The sequence below is a fragment of the Propithecus coquereli genome, unplaced genomic scaffold (assembly GCF_000956105.1).
Source record: "Propithecus coquereli isolate 6110/MARCELLA unplaced genomic scaffold, Pcoq_1.0 Scaffold123, whole genome shotgun sequence".
In the NCBI taxonomy this organism is placed as follows: Eukaryota; Metazoa; Chordata; class Mammalia; order Primates; family Indriidae; genus Propithecus; species Propithecus coquereli.
The window spans coordinates 1,692,511-1,712,361 of NW_012136414.1; positions in this window are offsets into that span (position 1 = coordinate 1,692,511).

Consider the following 19,851-nt stretch of genomic DNA (forward strand, 5'->3'; position numbering starts at 1 on the left):
AAAAAAAAAAAAAAAATCTCCCAAAACAACAATAACAAAAATCCCAGGACCAGATGGAGTCACAGCTGAATTCTACCAGATGTACAAAGAAGAACTGGTACCAATTCAGTTCTTTGGAAATGAAACTGTTCCAAAAAATCAAGGAGGAGGGAATCCTCTCTAACTCATTTTATGAAGCTAGTATCACCCTGATACCAAAGCCAGACAAGAACACAACAAAAAAGGAGAACTACAGACCAATATCCATCATGAATGCAAAAATCCTCAACAAAATACTATCAAACTGAATCCAACAGCACATAAAATAGATAATACACCATGATCAAGTGTGTTTTATTCCAGGGATGCAAGGATAGTTCAACATAAACAAATCAATAAATGTGATTAATCACATAAACAGAAGTAGAAACAAAAATGATCATCTCAATATATGCAGAAAAAACATTTGATAAAATCCAGCACCACTTCATGATAAGAAACCCTCTACAAATAAGGCATAGATGGAACATACCTCAAAATAATAAAAGCTATATATGCCAGCCAACATCATACTAAATGTGGAAAAGCTCAAAGCTTCCCCCTGAGAACTGGAAGAAGACAAATATGTCTACTTTTACCACTCCTATTCAACATAGTAATGGAAGTCCTAGCCATAGCCACCCCCCTACCAAAAAAAAAGACATCCAAATTGGAAAAGAAGAAGCCAAATTATCTCTGTTTGCTGATGATTTAATCTTATACCTGGAAAACCCTAAAGACTCCTCCAAAAGACTCCCAGATTTGATAAATGAATTCAATAAAGTTTCAGGATACAAAATCAACAAGCAAAAATTGGCAACATTTCTACACACATAATAACAATCAAGCTGAGAACCAAACTGAGAAGTCAATCCCATTTACAATAGCTACAAAGAAAAATTAAAATATTAATACCTAGGAATACATTTAACCAGGGAGGTAAAAGATCTCTACAAGAAAAACTACAAAACACTGGTGAAAGAAATTATAGATGGCACAAACAAATGGAAAAATATCCCATTCTCATGGATTGGAAGAATCAATATCATTAAAATGACCATAGTACCCAAAGCTATATGCAAATTTAATGAAATTCCTATTAAAATACCAGTGTCATTTTTCACAGAATAAAAAAAACTCTTAAAATCCTTATGGAACCAAGTAAGAGCCTGAATAGTCAAAGCAATCTTAAGCAAAAAGAACAAAGCTAGAGGCATCACATTATCTGACTTTAAATTATACTATAAGGCAATAATAACCAAAACAGCATGGTACTGGTTAAAACAAACAAACAAACAAAAAAACACACAAACCACACATAGATCAATGAACTGGAATAAAGCCTCTTACCTAAAACCAACTGATCTTTTACAAAGTCAACAAAAACATACACTGGAGAAAGGACACTCTTCTATAAATGGTGCTGGGAAAACTGGATTGCCATATGGAAAAGAATGAAACTAGATCCCTCTCTCTCACCACATACAAAAATCAACTCAAGATAAAATAAAGAAATGTAAGACCTGAAACTATAACAATACCAGAAGAAAACCTAGGGAAACCCTTCTAGACATCAGCCTAGGCAAAGAATTCATCTAAGACCTCAAAAAGCAAATACAACAAAAACAAAATAGACAAATGGGACTTAAACTAAAAAGCTTCTACACATCAAAAGAACTGGTCAACAGAGTGAACAGACACCTACAGAACAGGAGAAAATATTTGCAAGCTATGCATCTGATAAAGGACTAATATTAGATTCTACAAGGAACTCAAACAACTCAACACAAAAAGCACAAATAACCCCATTAAACAGTGGGCAAAGGATATGAACAGACATTTTTCAAAACAAGACATACAAATGGCCAAGAAGCATATGAAAAAATGCTCAACATCACTAATTACCAAAGAAATGTAAATTAAAACCACAATGAGATACCATCTTATATGAGTTAGAATGGCTATAATTAAAAAGTCAAAAAATAGCAGAAGTTGGTGAGGATGTGGAGAAAAGGAAACACTTATACACTGTTGGTGGGAATATAAATTAGTCCAACCTCTCTGGAAAACAGTATAGAGATTTCTCAAAGAACTAAAAATAGAACCACCATTCAATCCAGCAACCCCACTACTAGATATTTACCCAAAGGAAATGAAATCATAATATCAAAAAGACATCTGCACTCATATGTTTATTGCAGCACAATTCACAATAGCAAAAATATGAAATCAACCTACATGTCCATCAATGGATAACTGAATAAAGAAAATGTCTTGCAGCAACATGGATGGAAATGGAGGCCATTATCTTAAGTGAAATAACTCAGAAACAAAAAATCAAATACCACTTGTTCTCACTTATAAGTGGGAGCGAAATAATGTGTACACATAGTCAGAAAGAGTAGAGTAATACACATTGGAGACTCAGAAGGATGAGCAAGAGGAATGGTAAGATGGAGTATGGGATGAGAACTTACCTAATAGGTACGATGTACACTATTTGGATGATGACTACACTAAAAGCCCAGTCTTGACCACTACCCAATATATCCATGTAACAAAATTGCACTTATACCCCCTAAAGCTATAAAACAAATAAACAAGCAAAAACACTTCAGTGTGATTTACTTATATTCTTAAGTGATCCTGTAATGAGGGCAAGGGCGAGGGAGCTTTACATTCTCATTAACATAGTTCTATCAGCAGGTATAATGGGAAAAGCCAGGATATTAAATTAATGTATTTTCATCCCTGGCAATCCTCACCTTCTAGTATCCCCATGATTTCTTATATAAAAAACTAAGCCTGGCCACCTCATGTTTTAAAAGTTTTTCTCTCTGCTACCCATGAAAGCTAAGCCATGAAGCTTATTGAATTAGATGTGGCCTAAAAAAGTGTTTCAATCATAAAGAAGGTAAGGAGGCACAACAGGAAGCCACCTCTCTGAGCACAGTGGAATGTAAAGAGAAGCAAAGAAGTGTCAGGTAGTTGTGATAGAATCAGATTCTAAAATGTCTAATCCCCACTACCCCCTAACATCTTAGGAGATCCAAGAACACTGGGGCTAGTGACCCACTTTCTCTGCTATAATTTGGGGGATGAAAAAGTTCTACTTTGGCTTTGTGTCTCATCCAACATGCCACAAGTATGATAATGCAGCATCAGGAGAGATGTCCCTTGAATAGCCTGAAGTAGCACTTTCCTGTGTGGGACATGCCTGGATTCTGTAAGCTCCAAAGAGGGCACACGAGTGTTGGGAGAGCTGGCAAAAGTCTAGCTGGAAACAAGGGCAGTGTAGCAGGGAGACTCGAGGCTGCAGGCAGTGGCTGAACCCACAAACATCAGGTGTAGCTATCAGCATGATCTTTCTAAAGGCAGTGTGGAGCCAGCCATATGTCAGTGGACCCCAGTGGGCCAGTACAGACTAACTTCCTCACCACAAAGCCTGAGAACAGTGCACAGAACAGGTACCTGCTTTCAAACAAGCCCGACCTTGCTGCCACAGGAATACAAGACCTCCCCCTGGCCCCAAACCCCCAGCCATACAACACTATCTCAGGGAAGAGCAGAGAAACAATTGGAAATTGTGACAGACTGAACATTTACCTAAAGAGGCTGAGTCATCTAAAGAAATTATCTAAACAGGAAGAGACAGAAATGCAGTTAATTAGCAAGATTAAAGCACTCCAACCCCCAATCCCATGTTTCTAACTAGCAGAGTTAATAAGCTCAGGAGAAAAATTAAATCATTATCAAAAGATTCTCCCCAAGCTTCTGAAAAGCCTATGAGAGGGAATTATATGGAGCAGTATTCACAGGGCAAATGTCATTTATCCTATTACATTAACACCTAGTATTCAAAAACTGGTCCCTTTGAAGCAGGGTGATTCTCATTCAGTTGACAGTTTGGACTGATCAGGGCAGAAAAGAAGAGCTTCTCAGTCAGTAGATCTTGATATCAATAGAGATCATTTTTTAATCAGCTCTTTGTTGCTACTTGCCTTGTCCTGCAAAGTGGGTAGGCAGTGATGAGGCTAAGCCACAACTACCTCTCCATAGCTCTGTTCCTCCCATGTTATGGCCCCCAGACACATAGTCCCCAATTGTTGTGAGATAGATAACAAGAAAAAATTAAAATCCATTCACAAACTGGTAGATGTTTTGACAGCGTGGGAAAAAAAAATTGGGGTTGAGAGACAGTACGTGGAGCAGCTATATGATTTTTGTCACTGACCTTCCAAGTTTTCACATAATGTGTAGTATTCAGGGAAACACCATTGTCAAATAAATTTGGAATGCTGACTTAAGTAAAGATAAGCAGACTTCTTATCTGAAGGGCTACCTCTAATAAAGCTAATGTGTATAGTGAAATTCCAAAAGGACTACACATATAGTTTCTCAAACTTACTCCAGTGCTATGCTGCAGGGCTGAAACCAGCTCATGAGAGACTGTGGTCATCTCTTCCTAACTCTGAGTTCAGTGATGTCACCATGGAAGCTTGAATTGGCCATGGAGGGAGTATTTACACCCTAGAAATTGACAAACACTAATAGAGCTTCTCCCCCACACCCCTCACAAAGAATCTAGTTCTTAAACATTTACCACCATAACACTTATTAATAAAGCATATCACAGCACCTAGTGTACTGGTATTCTATTGCTGTCGTAACAAATTACCACAAATGGAGTGACTTAAAGCAAAACAAATATGTTACCTTATAGTTCTGCAGGTCTCACTGGGCTAAAATCAAGGTATTTGCATTCCTTTCTGAAGGATCTGGGGAGAGTTCATTTGCTCGCGTTTTCCAACTTCTAGAGCCATCTTGATTCCTTGGCTCATGGCCCCCTTCCTCCATCTTCAAAGCCAACAACAGTAAGCTGAGTCCTTCTCACAGGGCATCACGTCTGCTACCACTCTCTTCTACCTTTAAGGACCCTTGTGATTACTTTGAGCCATCCCAGACAACCCAGGATAATCTCCCTATGTTCAAGTCAGTTAATTAGCAACCTTACTTCCAACTACAATCTACCCTTTTCAATGTAAAGTAATACAGTCACAGGATCCAGGGACTAGAATACAGACAACTTTGAAGGGGCCACTTTTCTGCCTGATACAACTAGTGTTCCAAAGAACACGCTTTGAAGAGAGTCACAAAAGTCCTTTAATGGGAAGTGAATTGGACTATCACTTTCTAATTTATCTGGTGTGTATTTTTATTCTTTCAGAGCTTCAGTGAATTGCTCTATGACATGGGGATAATGTTTTTTTGATCTACTTTGCAAAGTTGTTTGGTTTGATCAATTAAGGTAATAGACATATCAATGTCTTAACAAGTGATGAAATGCGTTACATGTGTTATTCCTAATAATGAATAATAATTAATATAATACAAGGTTTTGTTTAAGGTCAAAATAATTCCCATAGTTTATGACTCAATCATTCCCTACCTGCTTATTTTCCAAAAGATAGGGCTGGCTCTGGCCAGTGGCAGGGGGAGAGAGAGCGTGTGGGACTAAATACTGTGAACACATGTTCAAGGTTTGATCACTTTAGAGTTTCTCTTGATCCTGGATCTAGATTAAGATTTCCAAGAGTACTTTGAATTAGTGGAAAACCTGAAAAAATGCAGGATCTTCTGTATCTTTCAGGACTAGATCCGGACAAATTCCCTTTTATGTGTCTACTCTTTCCTTTCTCTTTCATCTCAACTTTGTCTATAACATTCTTAAGCCACAATACAGACAAGTGGGCTGATGTGGGGTAAAGAATGAGAAACATTTAAAATAATTGTTCCCTTTTAGACACAACCTGAAACTCAGACCCTTTTCACAGGGGAGGTCATATAGAACTAAACATTCTTAATCTTAAGTATTGGTTGCTGAATCGATGTCTTTCTGCATCTTAACTAAATGATTGCATTATTTCTTGAAATGTGGTTCTGACTTTTTACTGTTTATATATTTGGCACTTTGTCTTCTGTTACCTGCATGTACTGAAGAAACAAAACTTAGAATTGGAACTCAGTTTACTAATTCACCTGGTGTCGGCTCTTTTATCTATCGGACCATTTCCACCATTTGAGGGGTCTTATTACACATATTGTTTCCTGTACCATTCACCAGCCTCAATAAAGATTAGATGCACAGTTGGAAGAGTATTAAGGAATGGATTTTTAAATGAACTGTAGATTTACATAGAAAACAAATCTTCATAAACTATGTATTGATTTGACTGTGCAGTATTTCAAATTGTTTTACTCTGCCTCAGGATGTTTTTGGCCAAGGCAAATAGCTGCGAGTTGTTAGTTATCAGTCTTTGATAAATCTGACACTACTCCAGGTTGGTTACATAATCCGCCACCCCCTGGACCTGGAGATGGCTCCACCTTTGGAATCTGTGTCACATTATGCTGGCATTAACAAAATCAGCCAGGCAAGATGGTGACCTGGGCAGAGGTAAGATTACAAGAACAGGATCACTTTCTGTTTTGTTTTGACTCCATTGTGAGGATTGTTGAGTGTCAGATTTAGAGTCTTTGGTGTTGGGACTTTTCTGATAACCTTGTCAGAGCCCAAACTAACCTGTACTTTCTGGGCTTTACTCCAAGGAGCCAGCAAGGAATTGGTAGTACCAGCAGTGTCTTGGCAAAAAGAATCTTGGACCAACCTTAGCCAACCAGTGGGTCTTCTGTGGACTAGTCCTGCCTGTGAACCATTGTGATGTGAGTTTTCATTAGCTTTGCCTTCCTTAGAATGACAGAAGCTTTGGTATTAGAAATGTATAAAATTCACACGTACAAGAAGAATAAGCAAGTCTTGAAACCTAGAACTGTTTCCATACAAAATGAGAAAAGAAAATGCTAAAAACAAAATTGTGTTAAGTGGCGAGAGAAAGAACTAATTATGAAATATGGATGGGGCCTTTCTTTCTATTTCAAAGAATATATTGAAATAAAATATATATTAATATACATCTATACTTACATATACACACATATATGTACATGGACATATACATGAGTACCCAATGCATATATATACATGCAAGTTTTACATATATTTATATATACATTTTACCTTTGGCGTAGGCCCTGGGCTCAATCAACAAAAGCTGGTATAACCAAAAAATAATAGAGCATAACTAGCATAATATGACTGCTCAATAAAATCAGCTGTGTGGGTTTTCAAAGGAATGACACTGTTTTATGGAAAACGTTCAGATTATAAAGCAGATCTAAGAATGACCCCAGGCAATCCTGGGGAAAGCAGGAAATGGAGATCCAAGAAGATATGGGCTGGTCATGAGGTGTTGAAAGTTAATTCTGCTTATGGTAATCCAATTCCATTAAAATGTGCCTGGCGTATCCTATACTGAAACACCGTTCTAGATTCTGCAGAAGACATAAAGGATAGTGAAGAATGGTCCTTGCTTTAATGAAATTGATGATTTTAGTATCTAGATGCGAGTGAGAGTTGGCAAAAGGAAATATATTAGGTAGGAAATATTTCCAGGCAGGTAGAATTAGACCCAAGTGTTCAATTTGATCAAAAAAGCACATATCTCTGAAAGTGGACCTCAAAATATCTCAACCTCTCTGAAACCTAGACAGACTTCTGGATTTCCTGCTTACTGTTCCTTCTCTACCTCATCACCATAGAATCTGTTTCCTCCCCCTAAGATTCAGCTTCACCACTAAGCACTCCTTGTAAACATCACCTGGCTCTAATTGTTCAGTATTCCAGCTTGGCTGCCTATTAAAAATGGCTACTCCTACTTATATGTTTACATGCCATGTGTAGTTTTATATATTTCTGCTGCAGATGTCCATTTTTGAGAAGGTGCATATGCTTATCTACCTTTTGCATAAGATGGTAAGTTCCTTTAAGTATAGGAACTCTATCCTTTTCCATGGAAGGCCCCACACCTTCTCATAAAGCATTTGACACTTCAGGTATTCATAAATTTCTTATTCTAATGGTAATCAACGTTTATCACAGAAGCAGAAATTTGAATTATTTTCCATCCTCTGAATCCTAATTTGCTTTGTTCTGAAGAATGGAAAACAGCTCTGTGAGAGAATCTCAGACAGTTGTCTGACACATTTAGCTGGTTGGAGATATGTAGTCTTTGAGGAAACTGAACCAATCAAGTCAGCTTCTCTCCAAAACCCCTATGACCCCAGAACAAAACACTCCCAAGGGTTCTAAGAAGGTGTTAGTCCCAAAATAGATTAGGTGTATCTAATGCTGATATGAGTTTAGTGGCAATAAATATGACACATATAATTACTCAACTCTCAGCAAAATTTAGTTTTTCACCTTCTGTTATGTCAGGAACGTGTTCATCACACATAGAATGAGAAATCTCATGCATATGGAAATAGAGTCACCAATGAATCAAAAAATAACCAATCTGAGCAGCATCCACAATCCTTGAATAAAGCTGATTCAGAGGAAAGTCATTCCCTCTGTTGCTCTTCCAAAGTGAGACCAGAATTTTTCAACACTCCTCCTATCAAGAAATGAAATCTGTTCACCCCTTGAATATGGGAGGCCTTTCAACAGGGTTGACCAGGATAACAGAAGTGACTTTCAAGGCCAGATCACAAAGGACATTGTGACCGCCATCTTTTTGCTGGAATGCACATTCAGAAGTCCAACTACCTTGAGACTTCCATGCTGTGAGTGAGCTCAAGCCACATGGAGAGCCCATGGGTCAGAGCTCTGGTCCATAACGCCATCTGAGCCAGCCCAGGTTCCAGACATATAAATGAAGAAGCCTTCAGATGATCGTAGCCTCTGATGGCTCACTTTATGCTCAGTTATTCAAATCTTCCCAAGTTGAAGCTTCAGACATGGCAAAGCAAAAACTAGCTATCTCTGCTGTGCTCTGTCTGAATTCCTGACCCACAAAATACACAAGCAAAATAAAATGTTGCTTAAGGCCTCTCTTCTTTTTGTGCTTTTGCAGAAGATTGAGAAGACAGGGCCATTAAGACTATTTCATTTCATTATCTATCAAGATTACCCATTTTCATGATTCACTGATAAATATTAAATTATATCCATCACCAGAACAATAAACATCTAGCTTATGATTTCTGATAGGTAGTCTGTATATTTTGCTAAACCACACACACACACACACACACATACACACAAACAACTATCTCCGGTTGGCAAGTTTATGTTACTTGTTTCTTCTTTATTGGAATAGGAGAACACAGAGACGTTCTATCTTGGGGAAACTGAAAAAAGACTAGGCTGCTCACTCACAGCTGGTATGACCTGGAGCAGAATGAAGCACCAGCTCTAGCCTGATGGACCAGACTCAAGAAATCAGACATCACAGTCCCTTCCCTTGAACAACTGATTAGTAGAAATAAGCAACAAGTGTTTATTAATGAAATAGCAACAATGTTAGCAACACTACTATATTAGCATGGGACAATGACAGTTAGGGAAAAAGTTATTTTTTACTTGAAAATACCTAGGCTAGAGATTCCCAGAATATTCACACTTTTCAAATATTGAAGGAATAGTATTAGAGCAAGAATAGAAAAAAAGGTTAAATAGGAAAAAGGCATAGGAAGACTAGTAAAAAAAGACAACCTACTAATGATGTACTAATTCAACTATTCTGTAAATGTGTTTGAAGTGCATTATATTTATTACCAGGTGTGCACTGTTTATTTGATTGAATAAATATTAATTGAGCTCCTATTTATGTAATATAAGTATTTTGAACTTAATAAAATGAAACAAAAACCCCTTTTCAGGTTACAAGCCAAAATGCAATATATTTCATTATGATTAAAGGTGATTTTTATTACTGAAGTTTAATATTATTTTCAATAAATAGCATTGACTTCATTATTTTTGTAAGTTTATGAGCCCTCTTTCAGACACCTGAATTTCAGACACTTGGGATTCCCAGTCTTTTGATTTGGCATGATCAAACCAATTAGTTAGATTATTTTAAGAATCTATCTAAGATTACCTTAGCATTAATATATTTGGAATTACTGAGCGGGTGGTAGACAATTTGTCAGACTCTAGCTCTTGCCAGAGTCCAAGTCTATTTGCTTATATGGACCTGGCTTCTGAGACTAGTTATGGGATTAAAACTAAGGTTTTTGCTGGATACAGTAATTTTAACTCAGACACATATATTTAACAATGAAAAATGGTGGACATTTTACTAATTTTTTCCATCAAGGTAGAGAGCATACACAGGGATAAATTACAGTCAGGGTCCCTGCAGAGGTCTGGATTGCTCTAGGGTCCCACCCTAAGATGTGACCAAAGAGGCCTTCCCAAAGCTTAGGAAAGCTAACTCGTAAATCCCTACTAGCAATTGGGAAGGCAGCTGAAGGAATGTAGATACACTTATGCAAATCAATCAGTTTCTAGAAAAAGTATTTAAAACACAGTAAACGATGTCATGAAAAACAGAACACTTAACCACCAAGATGAACTATTCTTCATCTCTCTTTCCCATTTTGCTCTGTAGTTGACAAAATCAAAGAGCTGTACGGTGAACCTTCTTCAGAAATTTACCTGGAAGCCAGCATGTCAGCCATCATATTTCCTAGAAATGCTGGAGAAGGCAGCGGAAGATAGACACAGATTCCTTCTTTCGAATTTTAAGCATATTGCCACTGTGCCTGGGTATTCTGGGTATTCTGGAGAACTTAACTCTTAGAAATTTAGCTAAATTGTAAATCCTCCCTAGTGGGTCAAGTCTGTGCTCTTGGCAGTCCTATCCAATGAATATTATTTATTTTCTGTGAATATGTGGGTACCTTTTGTGCTGGCCATCTCCATTAATGAAACACATTTGCTCTGATGAATCATAGATAATAATCAATTAACCATATATATCCTAAGGAACCAATATCCTACAAACTAACTAGGAAGAAAAAAATTTAAATAGTACTGGGTGAGGATGGGAGAATGTGATATAAAGCATTTTAAAAATAATGTTAAACAGCAAGTTGAGTTACAATATAAGTTTCTTCTATTTAAATGCCCTTTTTATTAATTACATTTTTACCTATTTTTCTTTGTACTTTTATTTTCAGTTCAAACTTTGTTTGATATCAACCTTTAGGGTTAAATACAAACTGTCAATTCACCTGATTCTTAAATTCATACAATGCTAAAAACAGCGTCTACTATTATTAAGCCCTATATTCGTAATTATGCTCTCAGAATTTTAATTTTCTAAAACAGTACTTTTATAACCATTTTTCTATAATAACTTGGATGAACATGGATCTATAAAGCTATTTCTGCTCCTGTAGGCTGCACCTGGCAAAGAAAATGAAATATGGATTCATTCATATGGTCAGAATTACTTTATTAGGCTGCTCGCCTTGACTTTAGAAACACCATGTTTCACGTATTTAAATTATTCCCTTTTGTCTCAAAAGGATAAAACCTTGATTGAAATAACTTCCTCCTTTTTCCAGTCAGCTACAAAAGAGAAAGAAATGAATTAAGCAATAGGATTAAATGAATGCTGATGTAGCAGCTCAAAACCACTTCTCAAAGTTAGTAGTGCCAGTCAGGTAAAGAGAGGAGAACATACAAAGAGAAGAATCAGCTGAAGATATACAATAGGGCAAGTGGACCATGAGTTAATTGCCTAAGGGTCACCTAGGAACCTTGATTAAAAACATTAACATCTTGATGTAACAAATCTACAGGACTTCTCCATGCCTCATCCCCCAAGCTCCCACAGGCTTTTGGGGGCCTTCTGGTTGCCTTGGTCACAGAAGGTTTTCTTCCTTTAATCAAATTCCCCCTCCCCCAACTCTGTAGCCTCCTGCTTTGCAAAAACATGAGCCTTTGCTCAGCAGACAAGTTCCTCTTGCCTCCATTAGCACAGAGCCCATGGTTCCATGGCAGCTGATTCCAGTGCCACACAAGGATTTCCAGGAGAGCTATCTGAAATGTGGGTGAAAAGACAAAGACCACTGGCCAAGAAAGTTTCAAGGCTGCCTGGGGAGGAAATGGTGGCTGCATATTACAAATATCTGATTAGTATTTGTCTTCCAGTCTCAAATGTTCTGAAAGTTTTCTTAGTTCTCATGTCAAAAATAGGAGAAAGGGAGTCCAGTGTGATGAGCACATGAGGACTTAGCTTTTCTTAGCGTCCCTTCAGGGTCTAGCCCCTCTTGGCAATTTCAGGTCTCTCTTTCCTTTGCCCTTTTCTGTGTATAATTTTTCTCTTTCTTTCTTTCTTTCTTTCTTTCTTTCTTTCTTTCTTTGTTTCTCTTCCACTAAATTGAACATTTCTAAAGAACCAGGACTAGGTCTTCTATTCTTGTTTATAACCACACTGGAGCCTGCTTTTCTATGATTCTAATAATTTGAGAAGGCATTACACTATTCATTGCTTCCCTTCCATCCTCTAACTCAACACCTTGTCCCTATTGGACTTGAGCCGGAAATTCTCTCTTAGAGCTTTACTTTGTTAGCTCAGCAATTCTCTACTAAGAGGAGGATGACATGTACCTGAATCACCCAAACAGGTTTTTAAAAAACAAACAAACAAAACAGAGAATTCCTTCCCCTAGGGAATATATCAGAATGGTTTGGAACAGCATAGAGATTTTTGTAGTTTGAGAAGACTGACCAAGAGGTTCTCATTCCCTCCCATTTCCCACCTTTCACTGCACACCCCTACTAGAAATGCACTTAAGACCATGTTGTGAACAGCTGCTTTAAATGAAGACTGCGATTACCAAGAGAAGAGTAACTAATGAAGTCACATTTCTCTCAATGTTTGTAGATTTTACTTCTTTTCTTCTTGTTAAACCTCAGGCAGCTTTCTAAATGGAATAGTCACCTTCTAAAATGCAAATCTAATTAATACTCTGCAATGATTCTCCTTCATCCTCAGAATGAAGCTCAAACTTCAAACCCTTAAGGCTCATCCCTGGCTGTGCCTCTACATGTTCCCTATCATTCAAGTTTTCTCCAACCCAAGGTACTACATACTGTTACCCCTTAGTGCTTCAACCACGAGACCCTTCCACTACAGATGCTTTGCCTTGAATTAAATTTCATGATTGACAACCTCTCACTCTTGCTTTCACCCTTTGTGATTCAGCTCAAGAGCACTTTTCTCCAGGAACTCTTTTTGGAACTCTCCAAGACTGGGCCAGATGCCCAACTGAGGTAAGCATCCTTTGCAAACCTCCGTTGTAGAACTTTTGATCACACCATCTTTGTAATGAGAAGTTTGACTCCATTTTTTTAGGTATTTGATGTTGAGAGCCTCTGAACTTCACTCTTTTCTCATTCTCTTGTGCCATGTATCTGGAGAAGCTGAGAAGACAACATGGATGCTCCCTCATTTCACACTGGTGGGAGATTCAAACCACACAAGCCCCCATCAGGAACTGTCACCCCAACCTCATCCTGTAACCACAACAAAAACCCAGAGCCAGCCACTTTTCCTTGCTCTCTTAAGTCATTTCAGACCTACTTGAAAATCCTGCTCTTCTTGTCTCAGCGATCTCAATTTCATAAGTAATAAAAATTTTCCTATCTTCTCCGTGTGCATGTGGCATCAGAATCTCAATATTCAAACCAAGCTTTGGGTGCAGGGTCTATCTGCCATGAAAGATGACCATAAAGTAATTGTAGCCACTGTTTTTCTTGCCTATAATCTCCCCTAAATTATGAGTCCTTTGAGGATAAGGACTGTGTTGCTTAAATGTCCCCACTACCATCTACAGTAGTATTATGTCTAGCATAATAGAGGATGCTCAGTAAATGTTTGCTTGTTGAATAAAGTGCATGTCTTTAACTGAATGCCTGCTTTCATCAGACAAAATGTAAATGAATTAGGCACTTACAGTTTGAAAGAAACTTGGATAATACCAAATATAACCCAAATTAATGAAGTGTATATATTATCATTATCTGTTATGTTAAAATAAATGCACGGAAAGTTTTTGGTTTTGTTGTTGTTATTTTATAGTAAGAAGTTACAAAAAGAATTTACTAAAATACAAAACTGTCCTTTGTGGACTAGTTTGAGAGGTAATGAGATCACGACCCTAGGAGGTATTTAAAAAGACATCAGCTGGAGATGTCCATTCCATTCTCCACAGCTGAGATAGGGTATGTTAGGATTACCATCGATTTGGATAACTTTAAGGAATCTGGAAATAATCATGAACACAGAGCCAGGTAGCAAATTATATATACATTTATTACACGTTTCACAATTATTTAAAAAATGCTTTCAGATGGGATGCTTATAATTCAAAGCAACTAGTACCAAAGTTAAATCTCTACCAGTAGCTGACTTTAATACATTTGGATCATCATCTGCATCAATTACAAGATGAACTGGCTATACAGCATGGCGAAATGAAATGACTGCCTCCAACTCATTTTGCACAGACATACCCCTAATCTTGCTACCAAGTCTTTCATAAGCTTCCTTGGCTTAACTCCTTTGGAAGAATGCATTATATTGTAATGCAACTTCCTCTGTTCTTTCCCATTTTCCTCAAGCCCTCGTGGACTGCTTTCTGCTCACTGCTGCAGGCCTAGGCCCTAATGTGAGGCTGGTCACCAGGGCTGCATTATGGTCTCCCTGGGCTCTGGGCAATTTAGCCTTTGTGTGCCTCTTCCTTCGTAACAAAATATTAACTATTAAAAATTATTTTTTATGACTGTTGGTTTAAAGATGAATAGATTAATACTATATATTAAAACATTTTATTGATCTAAAATTTAATTTTTTTTCTTGTGATTGTAAAAGCAATTAGAACATTTTTCTGGCACCCTAAAAATACTGTTGGCTTTAGTGCCCAATGGATAAGTTGGACTTGCTGGGCATATAAAAGGCTCTCAGTCACTGTTTGATGAATGGATAATGGTGGGAGAGGGGAAGAGAATGCACCCATCCAGCTAATACTAAAATAAATAAAAGTTCATACCCATATAATCAGTCTAACCCCCACATACACATCCCTGTTATCACTTGAGGTCATTAGATCCAGGGAAGTGCGACTCCTGCTGCATTTCAAGGGGGCCAACCTCAACATTTTCTTCAAAGTCCCCCTCTTTTGTTGGGGACCACCAAGGGCCACTTGCCCCAAGCCTTGGTCAAGACCCATGGGGGCCCCAGTTTCTCTTCCACCCCTTCGAGGTGTTCTCCATAGCTCTAACCGTCTTAATCCACCTCTCTTAAATATGAGGTTGACCAGAGGCCCTTAGTTATACCTACGGAGTGGTCTTGAAGTTCTGTGGCTGGGACATGGTTCTATGTAAGTGGATCATTTTCATTGTCTAATGTGGTAATTGAGCTGCCAGAAGAGTGCTGCTGACATGCTGATTTGGATAGACTTTTGTTCACATCAGGCAAAGGACCAATTTTACCATAGACACATCAGACAAAGGACAACCCAAAGCCATACATATGGGCCCTCTGCATGTGCCCACTGAAGTAGAGTCTGGGGTCTAGAGCACCTGAGGATGGTGGGTAGTGCTGGCATGCTTTATTAAGTGGAATCCTCCCCACCCTGCACTGGCAGCCAGGATGGTCACCCCACCCCTTTCCCATCTCTGTTCTGTGTGGCAGGTAGTCTTCCAGGGTAGCCACATCTATCTGCTCTTAGGATGTTCATTGCTCCCTAGTGCAAACAGGCCCTTCCTATCCATGTGGTGACAACACACTTTCTGGGTTGATCTTAAGCCATACTGGATAAGGAATACACTTTCCTTGAAAGAATCACTTTTCTCACTCCAGTTTTAGCCCCTCGTGTATCCTTCCTGCTGGTAGCCACGTGTGGAAGGCAGGTTGTTGATCAACATGAAAAGATGTCACAATCTAGAAACGCAGTGATTATTACCCAAAGAGTTCAAGAGAAGACCTGGTTGGAAGATGTATTTGTTCTATGTTTGTTTTACAAAATTCCACACAACAAATTCAACATGACCAGAACATGAATAATTGTTCATATTTTCTGTGTACTTTATAAGATTTGCATTTGCCATCATCACTAACAAAGCCCAATAAAAACCTTTGAGAGAATCTGTGGAAGCCAGTATTCATGGATGTGTGACACCAGTTGTGAGCAGCGATGCAACCAGCATCAGGTAAATGGAACACATGGTACTGGGGAATTCCAGAGGTAAAAAAACCAACTTTGTTTTAATACAAACAGGGCCCAAAGAGCATGGTAGCAATTGCAACGCTGCTACCTTATTCTCATGGTGGGAATTACTACATTTAATAATTAAAAGCATGAAGAGCTGGTGCCTGAACACTACAAAGAATCTTCACAGGCTCTGATTGGACAACGAAAAAATAAATAAGTACCTCTTCTCTATTTATTATTCTAAATCTTCATTGATAAGGCACTATACATGACCTCATGAATGTTAAAATAGATTTTTGAAAAATAAGTTTTATATGGACACAGGCCTTGCAAAAAAAATAAATATTTGCCTCAGGCTTTGCACACCCAAAAGGTGGTCCTAACTGAGAAAAAGCATTTGGAAGGATTCTTCCTCCTTTCTATATGATAGATTCCTGCAAAGATGACATGATTTTTACCTGGATTTCACACAAATTTTAAGGAAGAGGATTAAGGAGCAAGAGGTACCACCTAATTAACACATCGAAGCTGATAATCTACCTCCCCCCCACATACACACACATGCACACATTGCTAGTGACAGTTTGTGTCAAGCCTTCAGGCCTTAGTAGTTTATCATTTTCATGGGAATTGCCAGAAGTGGTCCAAAATAACAGCAGCTCTTTGAAAAGTATAGTAAAATTCAAGCCCTATTGAAAAGGTCTGAAAATTGTGCTTTCACAATGAACAGAAAGCAAATACTTTCTTTTCCAGGTATCACTTGAAGAAATTTAGTCATCACCATACTTGCTACATTTCCAAAGAATCTTTTGAGGGGTGGATCTCTTCATTATTGTACAATTAGCTGAAGCAAGCAGACACTTAAATGGGAGGTAGAGAATTTTGGGATGAATAAGCAATCACCATCTTTCTAAGTGCCTCAATAAGGGCCTGATAAAATGCCAGCATTTCTGACACTTCTCATCCCATTATTTCATCCACAGTTACAAGAGCGTTGCATCAGCCAAGACCAAATCAGAAATACAGCTGTTTAAAAATGAGGTTCTCTCCTGATGAGAAGAGTCAGAAAAAATAAAGAAAACATATGTTGAGCTTTATGAAATTCCATCTGATGATTTTATGGAAAGACAAACAATGCAATAAGAAATAATAAGAAAGAAACAAGCTCCTGTTAATTGGCAAATTCCAGAAGCACTCTATAAATGTCTTCAGAAACGTGAAGATATACTATAAGATTTTACAAGTATTTAGCGACATATTAATAGCATGGTGCCTGCTACTTCATATTTCTGATCCTAAAACCCAGTTGATTATTCCAAATAAAATGTATATATTTCTTAATCCTTGAGATTTCACTAGACTAAACTGCCCTTAAAGTATAGAGAAAGGGGGAAACTAAGTCATTTCTTTCATCACTTATGAATAAGTAGATTGATAAGCTAAAACATCAGCAAAGAATAACATTTGAACTGCAAATAGTATATCAGGTTAAATACATATCACTTATGCAAGAGAAAGAATGTGATGAAATTAGAAGCTGGGTTTGTTTCTAATAATGTGTTTAAATGGAGAGTCAAGGACCTATATAGGGGAAGGTAGTTATTAATAGGTTTCTGCAAGAATGAAGAGGAGGTGGGATAAGGACTGAGATAAAGAGGATAATACTAGGATTCAGGTCTGAAGTAAGTCGTATTTTTATGAGGACATGAGAGTCTGAAAAATTATAAAATCTGCAAAACTAACCTATTATAAAAACAAGTAGAAAATGCCTTAGAGATTATCCAAACTGTTCATGGTAGGCAGAATAATGCTTCCCCCACCAAAGATGTCCACATCCTAATACCCTGAACTTGTAAAAATGTTACTTTACATCGCAAAGTAACTTTGCAGCCATGATCAAGTTAAGAATCTTGAGATGGGAAGATTACCCTAGATTATTGGGATGGTCCCAATATAATCACGTGGGTTCTTATAAGAGGGAGACAAAAGTGTCAGAGCAGGAAAGAGATCTGAAGATGCCATGCTGTTCGCTTTGAAGACAGGAGAAAAGACCACAAACCCTTTCTAGAAGCTTAGAAAAGGCAAAGAAATAGATTCTCCCCTAGAGCCCCCTGAAAGTGCCAAACCCTGATTTTATCTTAATAAGATGTGTTGGACTTCTGATGCCCAGAACTGTAACACAATAAACGTGTGCTGTTTTAAGCCACTAAGTTTGTGGCAATCTGTTACAGCAACAATAGGAAACTAATACACCGTCATTGTTACAGACAGTCTAGAGCAGTGGTCCCCAATCTTTTTGGCACCAGGTACTGGTTTCATGGAAGACAATTTTTCCACCAACTGGGGAAGGGGGGATGGTTTCAGGATGACTCAAGCACATTGCATTTATTGTGCACTTTATTTCTATTATTATTACATTGTAATGTAAAATGAAATCATTATACAACTAATGCAAGATCAGTGGAAGCCCTGAGCTTGTTTTCCTGCAACTAGATGGTACCCTCTGGGGGTGATGAGAGACAGTGACTGATCTGACAAGAGGCAGAACTCAGGCCGTGAGGCCAGCAATGAGAAGCAGCTGTAAATACAGATGAATCCTGGCTCACTTGCCTGCTGCTCACCTCCTCTGTGCAGCCCGGTTCCTAACAGGCCACAGACACCTACTGTTCCGTGGCCTAGGGGTTGAAGACCACAGGTTGAGAGAGTAAAATAACTTACCCAAGATAACAGAGCTGGTAAATGACAAAATAGAGAGTACAACCTAGGGATTATACTCTCTATGATATGCCTCTTTCTGCCAGATTTTGTTTTAACAGAAAAATAGATGCATGATTTGTTTAGACATCAAAACTGGTACAGCTGTATTAGAGATCATAGCTTGGACTCAGGTCAAATTGGGTTTCCTAGTCCTACTCCCTGGAGCTGGTCACCAACAGAGCAGCTGAATAGCTGCAGGTGCATCCCCTCTGTCCACCCTTGTTGTAGGACAGAGCTTCCCCAGGGAGGCTCAGGGGAGAGGGAAATGCTTTCACTGCAAGCAGGAGCTCTCAAGAGGGTAAATGGTTAGAGAACCTACCTGACGAGTGACCTTGGACATATTAAACCCACCCAAATGGGAAACATGTGTCATCTCAACCAGGGAGAAGACATGAGACAGAAGTAGCTTCTTCCCTAGTACTTGACTGAGAGGGCAGGGGTGTTGGAAAAGTTTCTCTTTTTTGTGCTTCAAGAACTTGCTGAGGAGACCAGGGGTTCCCTACACATCTCATAATACCCTAGCCTGGTCTTTCTGTCTGTCACCTGCCTCTGTCAACAACTTAGCCAGACCTAAGAGAACCTATATGAAGTTAAAGAATTTCATGATGAAGATACATTTTTTTTCTTATTTACAGAAAGGATATTTGTAGTAACAAAAAGCATAAATCATTGTTTTAAAATTGCTATAGTCTGAATATTTGCTTCCCCTTCAAAATTCATATGTTGATATCCTAACCCCCATTGTGATGGTATTAAGAGGTGGGGGCCTTTGGGAGATGATTAGGTCATGAGTATGGAGCTCTCATGAGTGAGATTAGTGCCTCTGTAAGCAAGGCCCAAGAGAGACCCCTCACACCATCTACCACAGGAGGATACAGAGAGAAGGCACCACCCATGAATCAGAAAGCAACTCTCATCAGACATGGAATCTGCCAGTGCCTTGAT